This window comes from Triticum dicoccoides, chromosome 7B (genome assembly GCF_002162155.2).
Source record: "Triticum dicoccoides isolate Atlit2015 ecotype Zavitan chromosome 7B, WEW_v2.0, whole genome shotgun sequence".
Lineage (NCBI taxonomy): Eukaryota > Viridiplantae > Streptophyta > Magnoliopsida > Poales > Poaceae > Triticum > Triticum dicoccoides.
The window spans coordinates 8,976,170-8,991,432 of NC_041393.1; the positions used below are offsets into that span (position 1 = coordinate 8,976,170).

General features: G+C 43.1%; 1 pseudogene; it reads right to left on the bottom strand.

Moving 5' to 3' along the window:
• Positions 1 to 7,178: 7,178 nt before the first annotated feature.
• Positions 7,179 to 12,360, bottom strand: LOC119335655 (annotated as a pseudogene).
• Between the last annotated feature and the right edge of the window lie 2,903 nt (positions 12,361 to 15,263).

Here is a 15,263-nt window from a genome sequence, read left to right on the forward strand (position 1 = left end):
TTGTAGACAGTAACATTACCGTCAGCGTCAGTCTTCTTCTTGAAGATCCATTTATTTTCAATTCCTTGCCGATCATCGGGCAAGTCAACCAAAGTCCACACTTTGTTCTCATACATGGATCCCATCTTAGATTTCATGGCCTCAAGCCATTTTGCGGAATCTGGGCTCACCATCGCTTCTTCATAGTTCATAGGTTCATCATGGTCTAGTAACATGACTTCCAAAACAGGATTACCGTACCACTCTGGTGTGGATCTTACTCTGGTTGATCTACAAGGTTCAGTAACAACTTGATCTAAAGTTTCATGATCATCATCATTATCTTCCTCACTAATTGGTGTAGGTGTCACAGAAACCTGTTTATGCGATATACTACTTCCCAATAAGGGAGCAGGTATAGTTACCTCATCAAGTTCTACTTTCCTCCCACTCACTTCTTTCGAGAGAAACTCCTTCTCTAGAAAGTTTCTGAATTTAGCGACAAATGTCTTGCCTTCGGATCTGTGATAGAAGGTGTACCCAACAGTCTCCTTTGGGTATCCTATGAACACACATTTCTCCGATTTGGGTTCGAGCTTATCAGGTTGAAGCTTTTTCACATAAGCATCGCAGCCCCAAACTTTCAGAAACGACAACTTTGGTTTCTTGCCAAACCACAGTTCATAAGGCGTCGTCTCAACGGATTTTGATGGTGCCCTATTTAACGTGAATGCGGCCGTCTCTAAAGCATAACCCCAAAATGATAGCGGTAAATCTGTAAGAGACATCATAGATCGCACCATATCTAGTAAAGTACGATTACGACGTTCGGACACACCATTACGCTGTGGTGTTCCGGGTGGCATTAGTTGCGAAACTATTCCGCATTGTTTCAAATGTAGACCAAACTCGTAACTCAAATATTCTCCTCCACGATCAGACCGTAGAAACTTTATTTTCTTGTTACGATGATTTTTAACTTCACTCTGAAATTCTTTGAACTTTTCAAATGTTTCAGACTTTATGCTTCATTAAGTAGATAACCCATATCTGCTCAAATCATCTGTGAAGGTGAGAAAATAACGATATTCGCCATGAGCCTCAACATTCATCGGACCATATACATCTGTATGTATGATCTCCAATAAATCAGTTGCTCGCTCCATAGTACCGGAGAACGGTGTTTTAGTCATCTTGCCCATGAGGCACGGTTCGCAAGTACCAAGTGATTCATAATCAAGTGGTTCCAAAGGAGTTTCTTCATGCGCTTTACACCGATATGACCTAAACGGCAGTGCCACAAATAAGTTGCACTATCATTATCAACTCTGCATCTTTTGGCTTCAACATTATGAATATGTGTATCATTACTATCGAGATTCAATAAAAATAGACCACTCTTCAAGGGTGCATGACCATAAAAGATATTACTCATATAAATAGAACAACCATTATTCTCTGATTTAAATGAATAACTGTCTAGCATCAAACAAGATCCAGATATAATGATCATGCTCAACGCTGGCACCAAATAACAATTATTTAGGTCTAAAACTAATCCCGAAGGTAGATGTAGAGGTAGCGTGCCGACCGTGATCACATCGACTTTGGAACCATTTCCCATGCGCATCATCACCTCGTCCTTAGCTAATCTTCGCTTAATGCGTAGTCCCTGTTTCGAGTTGCAAATATTAGCAACAGAACCAGTATCAAATACCCAGGTGCTACTGCGAGCATTAGTAAGGTACACATCAATAACATGTATATCACATATACCTTTGTTCACCTTGCCATCCTTCTTATCCACCAAATACTTGGGGCAGTTCCGCCTCTAGTGACCAGTCTGCTTGCAGTAGAAGCACTCAGTTTCAGGCTTAGGTCCAGACTTGGGTTTCTTATCCTGAGCAGCAACTTGTTTGCTGTTCTTCTTGAAGTTTCCCTTCTTCTTCCCTTTGCCCTTTTTCTTGAAACTAGTGGTCTTGTTAACCATCAACACTTGATGCTCCTTTTTGATTTCTACCTCCACAGCTTTTAGCATCGCGAAGAGCTCGGGAATAGTCTTTTCCATCCCTTGCATATTATAGTTCATCACAAAGCTCTTGTATCTTGGTGGCAGTGATTGGAGAATTCTGTCAATGACGCTATCATCCGGAAGATTAACTCCTAGTTGAATCAAGTGATTATTATACCCAGACATTTTGAGTATATGCTCACTGACAGAACTGTTCTCCTCCATCTTGCAGCTGTAGAACTTATTGGAGACTTCATATCTCTCAATCTGGGCATTTGCTTGAAATATTAACTTCAACTCTTGGAACATCTCATATGCTCCATGATGTTCAAAATGTCGTTGAAGACCCGGTTCTAAGCCGTAAAGCATGGCACACTGAACTATAGAGTAGTCATCAGCTTTGCTCTGCCAGACATTCATAACATCTGGCGTTGCTCCAGCAATAGGCCTAGCACCCAGCGGTGCTTCCAAGACGTAATTCTTCTGTGCAGCAATGAGGATAATCCTCAAGTTACGGACCCAGTCCGTGTAATTGCTACCATCATCTTTCAACTTTGCTTTCTCAAGGAACGCATTAAAGTTCAACGGAACAACAACACGGGCCATCTATCTACAATCAACATAGACAAGCAAGATACTATCAGGTACTAAGTTCATGATAAATTTAAGTTCAATTAATCATATTACTAAAGAACTCCCACTTAGATAGACATCCCTCTAATCCTCTAAGTGATTACGTGATCCATATCAACTACACCATGTCCGATCATCACGTGAGATGGAGTAGTTTCAACAGTGAACATCAATATGTTGATCATATCTACTATATGATTCACGCTCGACCTTTCGGTCTCTGTGTTTCGAGGCCATATATGTTATATGCTAGGCTCGTCAAGTTTAACCTGAGTATTCCGCGTGTGCAACTGTTTTGCACCCGTTGTATTTGAACGTAGAGCCTATCACACACGATCATCACGTGGTGTCTCAGCACGAAGAACTTTCACTACGGTGCATACTCAGGGAGAACACTTTTACTATGATAATTTAGTGAGGTATCATCTTATAATGCTACCGTCAATCAAAGCAGATAAGATGCATAAAGGATAAACATCACATGCAATCAATATACCTGATATGATATGGCCATCATCATATTGTGCTTGCGATCTCTATCTCCGAAGCACCGTCGTGATCACCATCGTCACCGGCATGACACCTTGATCTCCATCGTAGCATCATTGTCGTTTTGCCATCTATTGCTTCTACGACTATCGCTACCGCTTAGTGATAAAGTAAAGCAATTACAGGGCGCTTGCATTTCATACAATAAAGCGACAACCATATGGCTCCTGCCAGTTGCCGATAACTCGGTTACAAAACATGATCATCTCATATAATAAAATATAGCATCACGTCTTGACCATATCACATCACAACATGCCCTGCAAAAACAAGTTAGACGTCCTCTACTTTGTTGTTGCAAATTTTGCATGGCTGCTACGGGCTGAGCAAGAACCGTTCTTACCTACGCATCAAAACCACAACAATAGTTCGTCAAGTTAGTGCTGTTTTAACCTTCGCAAGGACCGGGCATAGCCACACTCGGTTCAACTAAAGTTGGAGAAACTGACACCCGTTAGCCACCTGTGTGCAAAGCACGTCGATAGAACCAGTCTCGCGTAAGCGTACACGTAATGTTGGTCTGGGCCGCTTCATCCAACAATACCGCCGAACCAAAGTATGACATGCTGGTAAGCAGTATGACTTATATCGCCCACAACTCACTTGTGTTCTACTCGTGCATATGGCATCTACGCATAAAACCTGGCTCGGATGCCACTATTGGGAAACGTAGTAATTTCAAAAAAAATTCCTATGCACACGCAAGATCATGGTGATGCATAGCAACGAGAGGGGAGAGTGTTGTCCACGTACCCTCGTAGACCGATAGCGGAAGCGTTATAACAACGCGGTTGATGTAGTCGTACGTCTTCACGGCCCGACCGATCAAGCACCGAAACTACGGCACCTCCGAGTTCTAGCACACGTTCAGCTCGATGACGATCTCCGGACTCCGATCCAGCAAAGTGTCGGGGAAGAGTTCTGTCAGCACGACGGCGTGGTGACGATCTTGATGTTCTACCGTCGCAGGGCTTCGCCTAAGCACCGCTACAGTATTATCGAGGTGGACTATGGTGGAGGGGGGCACCGCACACGGCTAAGAGATCCAAGCTCGTCAAGTTCGTGATCATATCCGGGACTTCGAACAACCTTCGGTACATCAAAATATATAAACTCATAATGAAACTGTCATCGCAACGTTAAGCGTGCGGACCCTACGGGTTCGAGAACAATGTAGACATGACCGAGACACGTCTCCGGTCAATAACCAATAGCGGAACCTGGATGCTCATATTGGTTCCCACATATTCTACCAAGATCTTTATCGGTCAGACCGCATAACAACATACGTTATTCCATTTGTCATCGGTACGTTACTTGCCCGAGATTCGATCGTCGGTATCTCAATACCTAGTTCAATCTCGTTACCGGCAAGTCTCTTTACTCGTTCCGTAATACATCATCTCACAACTAACTCATTAGTTGCAATGCTTGCAAGGCTTAAGTGATGTGCATTACCGAGAGGGCCCAGAGATACCTCTCCGACAATTGGAGTGACAAATCCTAATCTCGAAATACGCCAACCCAACATATACCTTTGGAGACACCTGTAGAGCTCCTTTATAATCACCCAGTTACGTTGTGACGTTTGGTAGCACACAAAGTGTTCCTCCGGTAAACGGGAGTTGCATAATCTCATAGTCATAGGAACATGTATAAGTCATGAAGAAAGCAATAGCAATATACTAAACGACCGTGTGCTAAGCTAACGGAATGGGTCATGTCAATCACATCATTCTCCTAATGATGTGATCCCGTCAATCAAATGACAACACATGTCTATGGTTAGGAAACATAACCATCTTTGATCAACAAGCTAGTCAAGTAGAGGCATACTAGTGACACTCTGTTTGTCTATGTATCCGCACATGTATTATGTTTCCGGTTAATACAATTCTAGCATGAATAACAAACATTTATCATGATATAAGGAAATAAATAATAACTTTATTATTGCCTCTAGGGCATATTTCCTTCATATGTCTGGTATAATATTTGTCCATGTGTTGTAGTTAATTTGTACGACACAAGTCACCATAAGTCAATGTGTGTAGCACAATAAAACGGAAAAAGTTTAACTAAGGGGATTATGTCGACGTTCAAAAGGAATCCATCAACAAGGGTCTCAAGACGATGTCGCTAAAAGGGACAAAAATTCTTCAAGTTTTAGGTACGTATATATGTCCAGTTGATTTTTTTAAAGGCCCGTAGCAACGCATGGGCATTCTACTATTAATGGTTGGTTATGATTTCCTCGTTTTGAATGAAAGATACAAGAGATGCTCCAAGTAAAAAATATTTATATTATATACAGCAACCAACAATCAAGTGACACATAATTACTTACAAGTAGCAAAGAAAATGGATGAATCCTCAATTCCTCACACATCACAATGTAAGATAACCCTCTCAAACATCATTCTTCACCGAAGAGTTGTAGCCATCCTGGTCATCATAGTATTTGGACCACAACATGATCCCTCCATACTTCCTTGTGCTCTTGATCAATGGGAGAACATCTGACTTTAGATCATCAGCTGCGATGAATCCACTCCCGGTAGCCTGAGGTGATGCCGGGAGGCCCAGGAAGATCTTTTTTGCTGGAACTGTCAACCACTGCTTCCATGCGTCAGCTAGATTGGTAGTGCTACCTGAGGTGTACTGACAGGGTGCGTTGTTGTAGAATTGCACCCACACATAGTCAAAGAGGCCAGTGTTAAGGGCGCCACCCACCCATGCGACAGGGAAAGGGCATTGTGGTGCGGCAGTCAGGTAAACTCTCCTGCCGGAGTTGCTGTATCCTTTGAGGCCCAGTCCACTATTTAAATTTCTTACTAGTGTAGCACTGAGTTTTAGGTGGAAGTTCAACTTAACAGTCTCCACTGCAGTATCGGTATATAAAACAGTGTTTTGGAACTAAAGCCAAATTTTATGTGCCTCTAGGATCTGGTGGGGGATTGTTGGAATTTAGTCTATTTTGGGCCAGCCCAATAGCAATTTCAGAAATTCCTAATAAATCCTAGAGGCCCATTCAGCCCATTCGTGCAAGGCAAGATGTGGAACCAAAGTTTAGTCTCACATTGCTAGTTTGGTGGGAGTTGAACCTCCTTATAAGGGAGGGTGTTTTCCCACATGTATGGTCATGAGAACAAGAGAGACATTCACGTGCACTCCTCCTCCTCCGCCCGCCTCGACGCGCCGCGCCGCGCCGTGGGTTGCGGGAATGAGCCGAGCCGATATCTAAATTTTTCCACGCACGATTAGTATATGAAAGGTCACTCGAAAGCTGAAAAGTTTTTGCTATAGTGGATATTGAATACGAGCGCTTCACCTTCGGCTGATGCCTGTTCGTTTTGTCTCCCTCTCTCACTTCAGCTGCTGACGCAGCCTATTCGTCTCCTTATCATGTGCCTATAAAAGAAAGGTCGCTCTTCTCCAGAGAGACACATCAGAATACCATCTTCCTCTCGCCACCAAGTTCCATAGCATTGCACTGCTGCTACGATCTTCCCCATCCCGGCTTGCAGCGTGCACCGCAGGTCGGACAGTAGGCCTTCGAAACCGCACCTCTTTGAGTTATGTACGGGAGAATGGTGATAAGGTTTTTGGGGAGCGCTCCACGCGACTACTGACTTCTTCGTCACGGACTCCCCAAACTCCGACAACTACTTCCCCGACGTCGACAACCTCCTCGACGACATGGCTGATGACGACTACTAACTTCTTCAAGTTTTAGGTACGTATATATGTGCAGTCAGATTTTTTTTAAAGGCACGTAGCAATGCACGGGCATTCTACTATTAATGATTGGTTCTGATTTCCTCGTTTGGAATTAAAGATACAAGAGATGCTCCAAGTAAAAAAAAATATTTATATTATATACAACAACCAACAATCGAGTGACACATAATTACTTACAAGTAACAAAGAAAATGGGTAAATCCTCAATTCCTCACACATCACAATGAAAAAGCCCACATGTATCTCACAAGGTAAGGTAACCCTCTCAAACATCAGTCTTCACTGAAGAGCTGTAGCCATCCTGGTCATCATAGTATTTGGACCACAACATGATCCCCCCATACTTCCCTGTTCTCTTGATCAATGGGAGAACATCTGACTTTAGATCATCAGCAGGGATGAATCCACTCCCGGCAGCCTGAGGTGACGCCGGGAGGCCCAGGAAGATCTGCTTTGCTGGAACTATCAACCACTACTTCCATGCGTCAGCTAGATTGGTAGTGCTACCTGAGGAATACTGACAGGGTGCGTTGTTGTAGAATTGCACCCACACATAGTCAAAGAGGTCGGTGTTAAGAGCGCCACCCATCCATGCGTCAGGGAAAGGGCATTGTGGTGTGGCAGTCAGGTAAACTCTCCTGCCGGAGTTGTTGTATCCTTTGAGGAACCTCGCAAGATCGTCCCAGTGGAGGGGTGTGCCGCCTTCAATGTCGAAGTCGATGCCGTCAAGGACTGCATCGTCGAGAGGCCGTGAAGATGACTTGCCTCCCAAGAAGTTGTTCCAAAGGTACGTCACGACATTCTTGGCATCCTGGGTCGACGAAAGGTAGTAGCTGCCTGCCCCGCCGCCGATGGAGAGAATCACCTTGACGCCACGACTCTGGCATGACTTGACACTACACCACGACACTTTATTCCCTACTGATGTGTGTTGGCAAAAGTCATTTTCGCCGACCGATAGTTAGTTGGAAAAACTTCTAAGTGATAGTTGGTTGGGAAAACATTTGTGCTCCAAGAGACGGTCGGTCGGGAATACAAAAGTCTCTGCTGTCGAATAGTCGGTCGGGAAAGATCGTATCCTCATCTAACGATCGGTCGGCAAATAACGCCGACCAATAGCAGGTGATAAATGGGCCTGCGCGCGCGGGCGAAAACATGTTAGCGCGGCCCAGCCCACGATTTTTTCTTTTTTCTCTCAAAACCTAGAACTGCCCAGGGCGCCTCACTCAATCCCCTTTCTCCCTCGTCTCAATCCACCCTCTCTCGTACGGCGCCGCCTAGGGTTGCGACTCACGCCGCCGTCGACGGCCATCGCAGGGGCCATCCCTCCTTCCACCACCAGCCATCCCAGTCGCGAGCGACCACCTCCCCCTCCTTCCCATGGTGCCATTGGCCCAACCAATGCCCAGCTCCCTCTCCCCACCTTTCCATGACAGCAGATCTGAGGGGGCCAAGGGCCCTTCGCTCCCGGTGGTCTGAAGCGAGGCAGGCGGACTCTGCTTCCTCCGCGTCCAGCGAACTAGGAACAGGGCGGCAGGTGTCCCCATCTCTCCCATCTACTTTCGGTGAGCACGAGTAGCCACCCATGGCGGCAACAAATGAGTTAGATCTTTCTCCCTCGTATGATCTCCCTCCTCTCCTCTCCTCTCCTCTCTGCCTGTAGTATACAGATTTCAATTCCCAGCGATGGACCCAGGCACCACATTCGCCAAGCAATTTTATCTTAAGTAAACTAACTCTGCTTTGATTCATGGATTGGTTTTGCTATTGGCAGTAGTGTTTCCTTCTTTCAGCATGTTATCCATTCAATATCTATTTTACCTGTGTGAATCCTTTGTTTCAGACCCGAAATGTTTCCTCAAAATGAATAGTTTGTGCCATGTCAATCATTGCTGCTATCCTCTGAATAATTCATGATTGATCTGTTATTCAATGCCATTTAGTGGGCATGTGTCAGCTTATAAGTTTACAAATACATGAAACATTTCTCCTCTTGTTATTGTACTTAGCTTTCCACTGATGACAGGAAGAAGAAGGCCGTTCACAAGACCACGACCACTGATGACAAGAGGCTTCAAAGGACCTTGAAAAGGGTAGGAGCAAACACCATTCTTTGTATCGAAGAGCTCAGCATTGTCAAGGATGACGTAGTTATCCAATTTCAGAATCCAAAAGGTGAAATGTTGACATGTTAAACCATTAATCCTATAGAACTGAGGATCCGCTTACACATTTCTTCTAACATTGGTGATTCTTGATTTCCCCCAGTGCAAGCATGCATCACTTCAAACACATGTGTTGTCACTTGTCAGTGGAACACCACGGACAAAAAGTAAGTCTTCCTTTAGAATTTCATGGCTTAATTGTTTCATCAAGTAGCTTTCTTTCTCTGGAGCAACATAAATATCTTTAAGATATGTCAAACAACTTTGGCAGTGGTCTGATCATTATTTGTACGTCTGGTTTTAAGTTTGATCAGTATGTATATATTATTAATGTAGATGGCATATGATATCAACTTGAACTGCTTGTCCATCTAAATCAGTCCCATTATGTTTTCAAAGTGAGGTTGCAGTGTACTTATGCTAATATCAGACTTGAATATGTACACCTTGCCTCAAACTCCAGTCTTAGTTACTATGTAGTATATTTTTCATTCATGTTCCTCTTTAAGTTTATTTATATATGCAATAAAAGTAGTTCCAAACTTTGTTAAGTGAGTCTGCGTGCTTTGTTAAGTTTGAGGATTGGTAATAAAAATAGGAGGTACTTACCATGATACATGAATTTGCCTATCTACCTGAAGGGTTTTCCAGGAGGTTACCAATATTAGTGTGCCGTGTGCTGCAGAAATGGACTTTCCAAAACCTATAGCACATGGTGTCCTGGACTTTCCGAAACCTATAGCACAAGTCTATCTCTTTGTTAATATTCCGATGAAGTCTCGTGTCATAAGAAAGTTCATGAATTGAAACCAGCACTGGTCAAATGTTAAAGAACCAGCAAGTGTGTAGACTTACCATGTAGTATTTGCGACACTTGAATTCACAATAGCTTGCCCATCCAATCGGTACATCTATAGTACTAATAATATTGGGTTGCATGCATCATAAATTATTGTTGTATGCATCATGATAAAGGGTTTTTTTCTCCTTCATAATACTTGGATTAAAATGTGGAGGTAGAGTTCTATTTATTTTCTTTCCGTGCTGCGAGCCAAAATAGTCTTGTTCTTTGATTTCATCTAGTAATCATCCTAGGGGAGACCATTGCCTTTCCCAAATAACATTCAGGTCAGGTCTGGTGGTGTGGTAACCAAAGGAAGTTGCTAACCTGTTCTGTTTTTCACAATGTTCAGATTATGGTATACGGGTAATCATCTAGTAATCATCCTAGACTAATTACTCAATTAAAAGAGAAGTGAAACAGAGCCGTTGTCAATGTTTTAACAATGTTCAGATTCATTTAATTGGTTTCCCTGTGTTATATTGAAGACTACAATATGGTTTATGGTATACGGGTACACAGCCTACTTTCTGCAATTAGTACAGAACACTGCTAGTTGCTCTTAATAATAGTTAAATTTGTCAGAACATTGTATCTTGTTTACACTGCTAGCTGCTTATTGTTTAATAGTAATAGTTAAATTTGGCATTACAGAACACTCCAATTAGCACATCCATAGGACAGAACAGAGCATAATACATCGCTAGTTGCTTTTAAAGTTGCTATTTCTGAATTCTGTTTCTAGGCCAATATAGTACATTTTATCTTTATCAATATCTTGACTAACTATCCCTAAAAAAAGATCTTGACTAACTATATTTCAATATGGCAGCACGCGTAATTTTTCCATTGTACCCAGCCATGAAGAAGGCGCCCACCCATGAGCTATTAATCATTAAGTATCAGGAAAAACCTAGTATTTATAATCTGTACGTACAGATTAATAAGCAGTGTACATATATTTAGTTATCATGCAGATGCTGGTTATGCCTTTATAAATTGCAAAAGAAATGTGTAACTTGGTTCTACGTTTGAGATACTAATTCTAAATTTCTGATATATTTTTCTTTGTATGGCCTGAATAGTAAAGCAAATATTGGTCGTTCGCACAACTCATTTTTATTTCTCTTATACCTATGACACTGTATTCCCTACGGGCATTTTTTTTTGGAAACAAGTGTTGGAATATTGACTGCTGGTATCTATGCACAGTAACTTAAGTATGTCCCTAGGAACACTAAATGCTCAGCAATCTTACAGAGGACTTCTATGCCACATCCGTGGCCACTGCTGGGAGTCGATTGGTGGTCTTAATGTTCCTAAATGCTACTTTTATAGATTAGATAAGTGTATTCTTCTTTTTGTGCTCTTGTGTGTGTGCAGTGCAGATATGAATTCTGCCTGTATTCAATTTCTTAATTGAACATTCTAATAATTGAGACTTCTTTAACTTCTGTAGGAAGCAAACATAAGGAAATGAACCATGAAGCCGGCGATCCGCGTCAACGGGATGTTTTAGCTTTCGTTTTGTATAACTGATGTCTCATACTTGCGTCTTTTTGTTGTCCTTCTGTAAACCTGATGTATGGTGTCTTGTCTTGGTGCTTAGAACAGACTGAACTGTATGTATGTGACAATTAGTTAATGGAATAAAAATGGTTTGGTGCACCTGATGTGAACCTGATGTATGATGTCTTGTGATTATGCTTAGAACACATGTACTATATGTATTGACAATCAATACCATATGCTAATTAAAGTTGTGGTTGGCTTATTGGCTGGGCAAAAAACGCCATCAGATTGATGGTCGGCAAAACAAACCCCATCAAACAGTCGGTCGGGAAAGGCTAACACAAGGCCCAACAAAATGTCGGTCGGGAAAGAATACCCATCTGATAGTCGGTCGGGAAAGGCCCATGGTTACCCTAACGAACTGTTGGTCGGGAAAGGCCCATGGCAGGCCCAACAAACTGTTGGTCGGGAAAAATACCCCTTAGCCATCAAGTAGTCGGTCGGGAAAGATATGTCGGTCGGGAAAAGTCTTTCCCGTCTGGACTTTCCCCAACAGACAACATCGGTCGGCAATAGTCTTTCCCAACAGACTGTCTGTCGGCGTACGTTGTTTTTCCAACCAATTTGTGTGTTGAGGATGTAGTGCTGTGGTGTAGTGTGATGTCGGTGCTTAGGTTTGCGCAGCCACCGTTGGTCGGGTCACAATGCCCTGCCAGGTTGAGGACCGGCGGCTGGCCATTGCCGAAGGCGGCGAGGAAGGCGAGGTTGACAAATTTGTAGTTGCCGGTAGCACAGGTCTCCGCCAGCGTGCCCTCGCCACCATTCTGGCCCCAGTAGATGGAAATGCCGCCGGCTTCCGACCCGAGGAACAGCGCCGCCGCTACTGCCAGTACCAGCAGTTGCAGCGGGGACGATGATCTGCCAGCCATTTTGTGGGGCAATCCTTATTGCTTCTGTGTATGACTTGTGCTTTTGTTTCTGTGTATGATGATCTGAGTTTGGGCTCCGATGGGTTGGGTTATATACGAGGTGACTCGTAATGTGAAATCAATCTGACACTCCCCGTATTGTTTATGCTCATACGTGGCTCGCCGGGCACATGGATGGATGAACACATGTGAATGCCTTCTGCTCTCAGCTTCGAATCAACGGCGACGGTGTTCGTGATTTTGAACCACAGCTTTCTTGTACTACTTGAACGGAATAAGGTGCAAGGCACCAGTCCAGAGTAAGAAAAGGTGATCAACCGGGTTGTTTGAATAAAATTACTGAACACAAAAGGCCAAATGGAGAGGTGATGGTGATCGATCGTACGAACGACGCCGGACGGGACGACGACCCGCCGAGCACACGCAGGCTCGCGGGCGGAGCAGTTCAGACTCGCAACAGTTTTCAGAGCTAGTGTAGGTGCAAATATACTGCTGTGGCTCAGCGACCTCTGGCGTGAGACAGGGGGAAGGAAGGTTGACACCATGTCAAAACACACTTTTTTTCATTCTTTTTTACAAGGTTTTTAAAATTTGTAAATATTCTAAAAACATGTTCACCTACTTTCAACAAAATCATGTATTTGAAATGTGTTCATTTATTTTAGAGTAAATATTAAAATATTTTGAAAAGATAGAATTTTGAGATCTACAAAAAATGAAAAGGAGAAATAAAAAAAGAGGGGGAAAGCCAAATGAAAATTTGTTATAGAAAATCAAGGTAAAACCGCTTTGTCGCTTATGCGACAAGATATCGGCATGTCGCACAACCCAAACGCTTCTATGGGCCGGCCCATGGAGCCGGGTTTTTTTTAATCCATTTCGTCCATCTTCTAGCAGCTTTCATATTTCCTTCTGGTTTTGTTTGTTTCTTTTCCTCCCGTGCACAAGAAATACACGTGGCACCTTTCTTCTTTCTTTTCCCTTTTCTTTCCATTATTTCCCCCTTTCTTCTTTCTTCTTTCTTTTTGCTGGTCTTCTCATGTACAGGTTGCACCCATTGTACGAGTTGAACTTCCTATGGTGTACAAGTTGCATCGTTTAAGGAGAACACGTTGCACCGCACGCGGGTAAAGGTTTCATCAGAAATACCAGATGCAATGGAGGGAGCACATGTTGCACCATGTCAGGGGTATAGATTACCCTAGGGAGTACAAATTGTATTATGCAGGTAGTACAACTTGCATTGCGCGTGGAGCACAAGTTAGATATGAAAGTACATGTTGTATTGCACGGAGAGGACAAGTTGCATTGTGCAGGGAGTACATGTTACGCCAAGGAGTACAAGTTGTACCGCATGGGGAGAGCATGTTATATTGCATAGGGAGTACAAGTTGCACTACGTGAGGACTACATGTGTCCTTTCTTGGGAGTACATGTATGTTATTCTGGAGACGACAAGTGACGGAGCAAAATACCGTCAGATCCCTCGGTAGGGTTCATGATGAGATCAGAAGTACCGGAATGGAACCTGCACACAGAATTTACCCAGGTTCGGGCCTCCGAAGAGTAATACCCTACATCCTGCTTCTTCTTGTCATTCATGGTGAGGGGATACCTCGTGCAGAGGATTACAATGGCATACGGTATGTCTATCGAGAGTATAGATTTGAGATTGGATGGATGAATGAGGGCCTAGACCTCCCTTTATATAGACAGGAAAGGTCTAGAGTATACATGGGGTTAGATGAGGCCAGTTCCGTCGCCACCCTCAAACTTGGAGAACACACACATCATATTCGCCTCCTTAGGACTTCCTTATGTTCTTGGGCCTGGTGGGCCCTGTTTGTGAACAATGGCCGGACTCCCTTATGTCAGGTACCCTGGGTACAGGACCCCATCAACAAGGTTGTAATAATATATTTGAAAGCATAAATTGTGTTTGGAGAAAAGTTCGTTAAAACCTGCCAACATTGGATCAAATTTCTACAAAGTTATCGCCGCAGGGGATGCAATCGTGACAACGGTTTACAGTTTGGGCACTTGGAGTAGTAGATTTTCATTCAAAAAAATGGATTAAAAAGCACATGCGCCAACCCAATGGAAAAAAAATCACCAAAACTCTTTGGTCCCGACAAATGGCTCACATACACTGTGCCACTTATTGCCACGAAGGAGTTTGGGAGTGCCATTTGCAAGTGGTGTCCCTCAACTAGTGATTTCATTTTTAAATTCGTATTTCTTAATCTTATAATTACATCTTGTTGACACATGATAGGATCATGTAGCCAAATTTTTGGAAGAAAGTTGAAAGATCAAAAAGAACATCGCTTTGGTACCCTAGCTTCGAAGTGGGCAAACCTAGCTGCTCCCCTCCCACTTTATCGATCGCCAATACATTCTAATGTGTGACGTATAAGGGACTCAACAATCACGCATGCCCTTGTATGAAAGAAAAATCATTGAAATTCTTAATTGGGCAACCCAGTTAGACACCTCATGTGTGATTTGGAGGATCTATAACGCAGGCAGCCTAGTATCGAAAATGCCACTTGATCAGGATCCCTCTATGGAAGACAAAAGCAAACATCAGGTTGGTGAGAGCCCTATTTGATGCACTTTGCGCCAAAATGTCAGGGTGACATACAGGAGGGAAGTAGTGTCGCGACTGGGTCAGGACCATACTGACCAGGCTTAAGCTACTATAGCGGCGGTTATTGGTTTTCTACTATTCACACATTTTTTGAAATTTTCTAACATTATTTTTTTTTGAATATGTACAAATTTTTGAACATTTTGAAATTTCAAAAAACAATTATAAAAATATGAACATTAGCACAGTCGCTCACTATCCCTCGTGTGTCGCTGTAGTTTGCTTGCTCTCCTCCTGTTTTCTTTGGTTTCTT